The following is a 7894-nucleotide window of genomic DNA, read 5'->3' on the forward strand; positions in this document are numbered from 1 at the left end:
GTAACAGACACAGCGCTGGAGATGCCATAAGACCTTGAAACCAAGGAGTAGAATAAGGCCATTCGGCCCATCGAGTCTGCTCTGCCATTCCGTCGTGGCTGATTTATTATCCCTCTCAACCCCATTCTCCTGCCTTCCCCCAGTAACCTCTGATGTCCCGATTAATCAAGAACTTATAAACTTTGCCTTAACTACACCCAATGACTTGGCCTGCACACTGTCTGTGGCAAAGAATTGCACAGTTTCCCCACTATCTGGCTGTCGAAATGTTGCCTCATCTCTGTTCTAAATTGACATTCCACGATTTTGAGGCTGTACTCTTTGGCCCTGGACTCCCCCACTGCAGGAAACATCCGCTCCACACCCACTCTATCCAGACCTAGCAATAGTGGAAGGATTTCAAGGAAATCACTCCCTCATTCTCCTAAACTCCAGTGAGTACAGGTCCAGAGCCACTAATACTACTCATATTTTAACCTTTTAATTCCTGGTATTATTCTTGTGAATCTCCTCAGGACTCTCCCCAATGCCAGTACATCCTTTCGTCATGGTCCCAATCATTAATTCCCTATCTTGCTCCTAATTTTCTTTGATTTTGTCGTGGACCCAATCATTAATTTGCCTAATTGCTTCCAATTCTCTTTAATGATGGCACACCTAGTTTCCATCAAAGACTCAGTATAAGAACCTCTACGTCACAACCACTAGTTGTCAGTTCGTTGGTGTTTTTCCTGAGTGAACTATGTTCCCCGACCACTTAGAACTGTTTGTTCGAAGTCGAGCTCCTGTTTCAAGGTTTACTTATGAGACTCTGTTTCTCTGAGTCAAAGCTCCGTGTCAAGGTTTCATATCAGGGCTCCATGTCAAGATTCCTCCTGTTCGCGGTTCGGCGTTTACACCTGCGTAAGCATCCAGACTCAATCTCCGTGCCTGTGTCCTGCACTTGGGTTCGCTTCCTACGCTCTTGTAACACCTTTCTCAGATAAAGGGTCAAAAATTGATTACAATACAATAAGGAGTCAAGTGTTGCCTAACCAATGCTTTATAAAGCCTCAGCATTATACCTTTGCTTTTGTATTCTAGTCCTCTTGAAATGAATGCTAATATTGTATTTGCCTTCCTTACCATCAACTCAACCTGCAAGGTAACCTTTGGGGAATCCTACAGGAGGACTCTGCAGTCTGCATCTCTGATATTTGAATGCCCTCACTATTTACAAAATAGTCCATGTCGTTATTCCTTCTGCTAATGTGGATGATCATCCACTTCCATACATTATAGTCCATTTGCCACTTCTTTGCCCATTCCCCCAATCTGTTTTAGACCTTCTGCAGAAGCCCTACCCTTCCACCTGTCTTCGTATTGTTCACAAGTTTGGCCACAATGCCATCACTTCCTTCATCCATATCATTGACATACAACGTGAAAGGAAGTGGTCCCAACACAGAGCCCTGTGGAACACTATGAGTCATGGGCAGCCAACCAGAAAAGGCCCCCTTTATTCCCACTCTTTGTCTGCTGCCAACTCAGCCAATCTTTTATTGATTCTAGTACCTTTCCCATGATACTATGGGCTCGTATTTTGTTAAGCAACCTCATGAGCAGCAGTTTATCAAAGGCTTTCTGAAAATCCATGTAAACGACATCCACTGACTCTCCATTACAGTGCCTATAAAAAAGTATTCACCCCTTGGAAGTTTTCATGTTTTATTGTTTTACAACATTGAATCACAGTGGATTTAATTTAGCTTATTTGATTTAGTTTTTTCAACAGAAAAATACTTTTTTCATGTCAAGATATAAACAGATCTCTACCAAGAGATCTAAATTAATTACAAATATAAAACAGAAAACATTTCACTCCCTTTAATATGACACAACAAATCAACATGTAATTAGTTAAATGAAGATCACTAGTGTACAGTCAAGGTGTTTCAATTGATTGTAATAAAAATACACCTGTATTTGGAAGGTCCAACTGTTAGTGTGTCAGTATCCTGGCAAAAGCTACACCATAAAGACAAAAGTGCATTCCAAGCAACTCCGTGAAAAGGTTATTCAAAGGCACAAGACAGGAGATGGATACAAGAAAATTTCCAAGTCACTGAATATCCCTTGAAGTACAGTAAATTCAATTATCAAGAAATGGAAAGAATATGGCACAGCTGTAAATCTGTCTAGAGCAGCCCGTCCCCACTGAGTGACCGTGCAAGAAGGAGACTAGTGAGAGAGGCCACCAAGAGACCTATGGCAATTCTGGAGGAGTTTCAATGACTGAGATGGGAGAGACTGCACTGACAACAACTGTTGCCTGGGTGCTTCACTGGTCACAGCTTTATGGGAAAGTGGCGAAGAGAAAGCTACAGTTGAAAAAAACTCACACGAAATCTCAGCTAGAGTTTACCAGAAGGCATTTGGGAGACTCTGAATTCAGCTGAAAGAAGGTTCTATCGTCTGATAAAACCAAAATTGAGTTTTTTGACTATCAGACTAACCACTATGTTTAGCACAAGCCAAACACAGCACATCATCAAAAAGGGAATTAGATAGGCACAGAAGTGTTAATTATTTGCAGAGCAGAAAGGAAAGGGCATTGTTCTGCTTAAAATTTAGGCAAATGAACACCTCAGTAATGTAATGGTCTGCTAATTTAGTCATTGTTAAAGAATACTTCCACTAAATGCTACATGTGAGTAAGCTTGTTCAGATGCCAAAATATCACATCTCATGCATGGATTGCACAGCACATTCATTGCCTTGTATTGGCACCCTTCCCCTACTCCTCCTATTTAAGCAATTTAATTAATCCCACTCGTCTACGTTGTTCTGTGGTAATGCCCACCCTCCGCCTTTTATTAGTTAAAATGTCGCAGTTGAATCTGCTTCCCATGCAGTGCTCCCTAGTGTGCCTTATTTCTTCTATAACCTTTTATGATCTCTGTTTAATGATCCTACAGGTTAAGAAAATGTCCTTAATTTATCAAAACTGTGGTAATTTTGAACACTACTGTCGAATCCCTTCTTGATTTACTCCTCACATTGCACAAGAAAGTTTGACTATTTTGTTTTTTTAAATATAGTGAATTTATTCTATTCCCTGCCGACCCTGGGGTACTTTCAAGTAGACTGTGCTTAGTGGTGATAATATATTAGTTAAATGTTACTGGCCAAACTGGAGAGAAACCTCTGGCACCTGCAGATGTGCAGTTACAATGAAAATTAAGGACATTTCAGAAAGAGATGCTCCTTCAATGCCATAATCCTTTGCCAACTGATTTAGCCCTTAAACAACTGCAACAGCTTGAAATTGATTTCCTACAGTATTTCTGTAAAGAGAGGTTGAATCTCTTAGGCCAAGGCATTCAGGAGTAAGTGATTTATTTATTGATTTGTTAAGTGGCAATCAGCTGTCAAAACCCCCCAAAATACCCCCCGTAGGGTATTTCTTCTGCAGAAAATTAGCATTGCTCTTTGAATCAAATAAATCTGCTTATTTTACCTCCTTCACTTAATTAAAATTCCACTTTGGGATATTTTGTTCCTGCAAATTATTTACATGTAATTGCTGTTTAATGTGGCAGACACAAAATGTAGGAGAAACTCAGCAGATTTCCCGCTGCTTCATGCTTCCAGATTTGAGAATTACTCACCAAGACAGGCAGAAACCACGGCAGTGCCCTCTATCCTATTTGACTACTGACCAGATTATAGAGCTAGTAAGGACAGCATCCAGGTCAGACAGAGGAATGGTGGCAGTCTCTCCATTGCCAATACTTGTCACCCACAAATGTACACAGACAGTTTATCAGGGGGTCATACATGAGATATGTTTGTGGACACAGGGTTATTAGTGTCGATAACTGAGTTATGACTGGAGAGGCAACTTAGATTACCAGTGCCGGGGGTGAAACCATTGAGAGCTGAGAGAATTGAGCCTCAGGTGCTGGAGATTGGGGGAGCGCAAATTTCTCAATGGCAAGGAAGGGGGAGAAAGAGAAGTGATTGGACACAGCATCAGATTGCAGCCACCCCAGCCTAAATGGGAGTGAACATGAGCAAGGTCCTTTCAGCGGTTGGGTCAAAGATCAAAAGGACAATTCACGAGGGGGTGCCACTGGGGTGAGGTTCTTGTAGCGATTCAAATAGAGACCACCCCGAACCCTCCTGTACATCGATCAAAGGGACTGAGAGACTTGTCAGATTACTCTGACAATCTTCCATTATGGCATGGAGTATGAAATGTTGCCTGTGAACTAAAAACAAAGTTACCTCGCTGCCCCTGCACACACAGTAACTACTGATAGCCACCACTGAGTTTCAGCTCTCAGATATTGAAGGGACTAAAATAATGATGTGATTAAACTGCTATGGGACAGCAGGGAAGGAAGAAACAAGCACGCAAATGACAAAGTTGCACTTTAAAGAGTGGTTGAAATTAAGAATACAAATGCGTCCAAGAGGATGTAATCAAATTTCTGGACTGTTTTATTGCCATCTCTGCTTGGTCTTCTTGGTAAGCCAATTTGGGATGATAAATAGGGTATCTTTGCTGCCCTGTTTAATTAGATCCTCCTTAAAGTTTGGGCTTCCTGGGACAGATTTCTGTCCAGAAGTCAAGAACAGGATATGTTATGGAGCATCCTGGAGTTATGTGAATATAATAGATATTAATTCAAACAAGAACCAGTCTTTAGTTCTTAATGTAAATTGTAAACTGCAAGCAACAAATTGAAGTTAAAAACACACCTTTTCCAATAAACAGTCCTGTCTGTGGAGCACAGGCTGGCCCACAAACTAAGAGATATGATTTGCAAAATGGTGACTATGAGACATTTGTGTATGCATCAGCCAAACAGTAAGACAATGGGGTTGTGTTAATTGGCCTGCATCAATTGAGGCAACTGTGGCTTAAGCAATCTGTACCATTGTAAACCAGTTCAAGATCACTTGAAGACCAGACTGATACTATCATGTCATTTAGTTTGTCCAAGCAAAGTCATTTGAACATTCAGAGGTGTTTCCCCGCTGTAGCTATGCAATTCAGAGGAAGCATTGTCAACTCAAAGTATTGAAGAAAATGTCATCATATCACTTAAAATTATACAGAATCACCTACTGTTCCCATTGATCGTAAAGGAATAAAAATGCGATATACTTTTGAATTTAGGAGGCTCTACTGAGAGGATCTCCAGAAAAATGGCTGCTTGTTGTGATGAATAAAGACTTCTATATCACCAGTGCCTCTCCAGTGACTTTGATCACAGTCACAACAAATACCAATAATGTGGATTCAGTGTTGCCAAACGTTTAATGATGTAAACATGACCTTGATCAGGTAATATCTGAACAAGTCCCTCATTTCACCAAATTAGTCACATTTATCACACTTGTGGCTCCTGGCAATGTATATACCTCATCACTCTGGTAAATATAATTTTGAATTAATGGTGAGGTCTGCCTAATATTCAGAAGCCACATCTTCACATAATAATATTTTCTTACATGCATCTTGTTGCCATGGTTGAATAGTTGTGCATGTCCATCCTTAATTCAACCACAATAGTGGCATTAGCAAACGTGTTTCAAAATTCACCTGCACATCTTCTTCTCACCAGCAGCAGCAGAAGGGTAGGGAACTAGCATTGGCCCGTAAGACTATAAGGCATTGGAACAGAATTAGGCATTTGGCTTATCAAATCTGCTCCACCATTGCATCATGACTGATTTATTATTGCTGGCTCAGTAATCTGGGGAAGAGAACCTATTAGGGTGGCTACCAGAGAGTTTCATGACCAACAGTGATGGGGAAGTCAATGGAGAAAACGGTGTGCATTATAAAATCTGCTGTCCCACAATCTATTTGCCTCACATTCTACAGTCTCCAGGTTAACAAGATGTAGAACCTGGAAGCCTCACCCCTTACTTTACCCTTCCTCTACCCATAAGAATTTCTTTGAGAAGCCAAGTAGTTCCAACTAAGCAGATATGGCTGCTGGAAAAACAGTGTGTAGAAAAATGTCCCATATTCCCCAGCGATACTGCATCCAAGGGATCAGTGTTGGGATACTACAATACAATGGTCACTGCTCAATCCTCTGCTCTCAACTAGGGCAGTAGGAAAGGTGGTATAGGTCCTCAGAAGTCAAAATTACACATAAGCTGTACTAGGATACTCAAATGGCTTTAATGAAGTGTTGGGCAAACAAACTGAAATTCATGGGACATGAAGAATCTTCCTGAAGGCTTGCATGGAACATCAAAGACCATGGGTGAGACAGCTTCTGACCTCTATGAATATTTTAAGGAGGTTGGCGCTCAGTTTTTTCTAGCCTCGAAGTGTTAACCATCCCTACAGCAACAGTCAGAAACTGATATGCAATGTTTTCATTTCTCTCGCAGCAGAGGCAGAAGCCATCCGGTTGTACGCCGTGGAAGCTTAGACTCGTTCCTTGCAGGCAAATGAAACAACTCGGCAAGCCCTGGCCTCAACAGACACTGGTCTCACCACAGCTGAATGTCCTGCCTCTCAGAGGGACAGTGCAGTCTGAGGTTGGTCCATTCTTCAGCAGTCAGTGTATTGCACTGCTAGTTTGGCAATCAGTAAACGTACGGTGGTAGGGCACTTTTTAACGACTATCCCAAATTGTTGAAGGAATTGAGGAATGATATTTCTGACCAAGGATATGCCTGTAGAGCGGACAGGTAGGGATGATACTGTCTGAGGGACACCCAGGATGAGAGGGGCAGGAGGGAAGTAGTTGTTGGGTAAATGTACAAGGTGGGGTTTGAGCTTTGAAGGGACATGGGGGTGGAGCAGGTGGAATGAGGGTGAGGAACAAATTGGAGGATTCAATGATTCCATGGGGAAGGAGATAGAGTGGATTGCTTTACAAGTAACTAACACAGACCTGATGGGCCAAATGGCCTGCTATCGTGTTACAGGTCCAGGCATCCTGTCTCTTCTAGCAGTTTGGTTTGTTGGGTTACTTTTCTCTTTCTTTCATGGTGGTGACCTAGTAGGAGGACTATGAAAACTTTAAAAAATCAATTTAGCTTCATCCATGATATAAGTCAATGGCAGAGATGTGTCGACTCACCTCTGAGCAGTTCTCTCAAAGTTGCCAATTTGCAACTCAGTCAGTAATAAATCTGTGCCACAGAAGGTAAATTTAAATAGAATACGAAATCTTCTATTTTCTAATGTTCTTGTATTCAAATAGGCACGGCATAAAGACCGACTGTCAGGAAACAACACAAAATCTGCAGTGTCAAAACACAGGTGCCCTGAAATGCATTTTCACAGCAGAGCTTCCAGTGGGGACAGAGAAACTGGGCAAAAATATTTGAATAGAGTAGCTTGGCCAATTAATTGGCCACTTTAAATTGCCTCTATTGTGTAGATGAGTGACAGAATCGAAGGAGAGGTGATGAGAAACTGGGAGGATTAAATGGGATCTTTGTAAATGTTTGCTTGATAGTCAATGGGCTGAAGTCCTGTTTGTGTGCTGTGTGACTCTATAACCACATGCAAAAACATATATCTTTCTAAATGGCCCTGGCTATTATTTACAATTAGCATTTTTAACGCCTGAATAATAGTGACAATTTTTGAAGACCTTTTTTGAAGCGGCTAATTGCAGCCGCTTTGCCACTTCAAATTCTTATACACAAGGTTTGAAATACCCATCAAAAAGTTAATGACCTGATACCTTATGATATTTTGTTAAAGAAAATGCTTTGCAGCCAATCTCCAGATGTCAATGAATATATAAACAAAAGATAGTTAGGGTTTGTGGCACACTCCTCTGCAATTATTGTTTTGCCAAACATGGTACATGACTTAAATGCCACAATAACCCTTTTTTTTTTAACAGGCAGCATTAGATGTGATTGC

Source organism: Hemitrygon akajei, chromosome 17 (genome assembly GCF_048418815.1).
Source record: "Hemitrygon akajei chromosome 17, sHemAka1.3, whole genome shotgun sequence".
NCBI classification, from domain to species: domain Eukaryota; kingdom Metazoa; phylum Chordata; class Chondrichthyes; order Myliobatiformes; family Dasyatidae; genus Hemitrygon; species Hemitrygon akajei.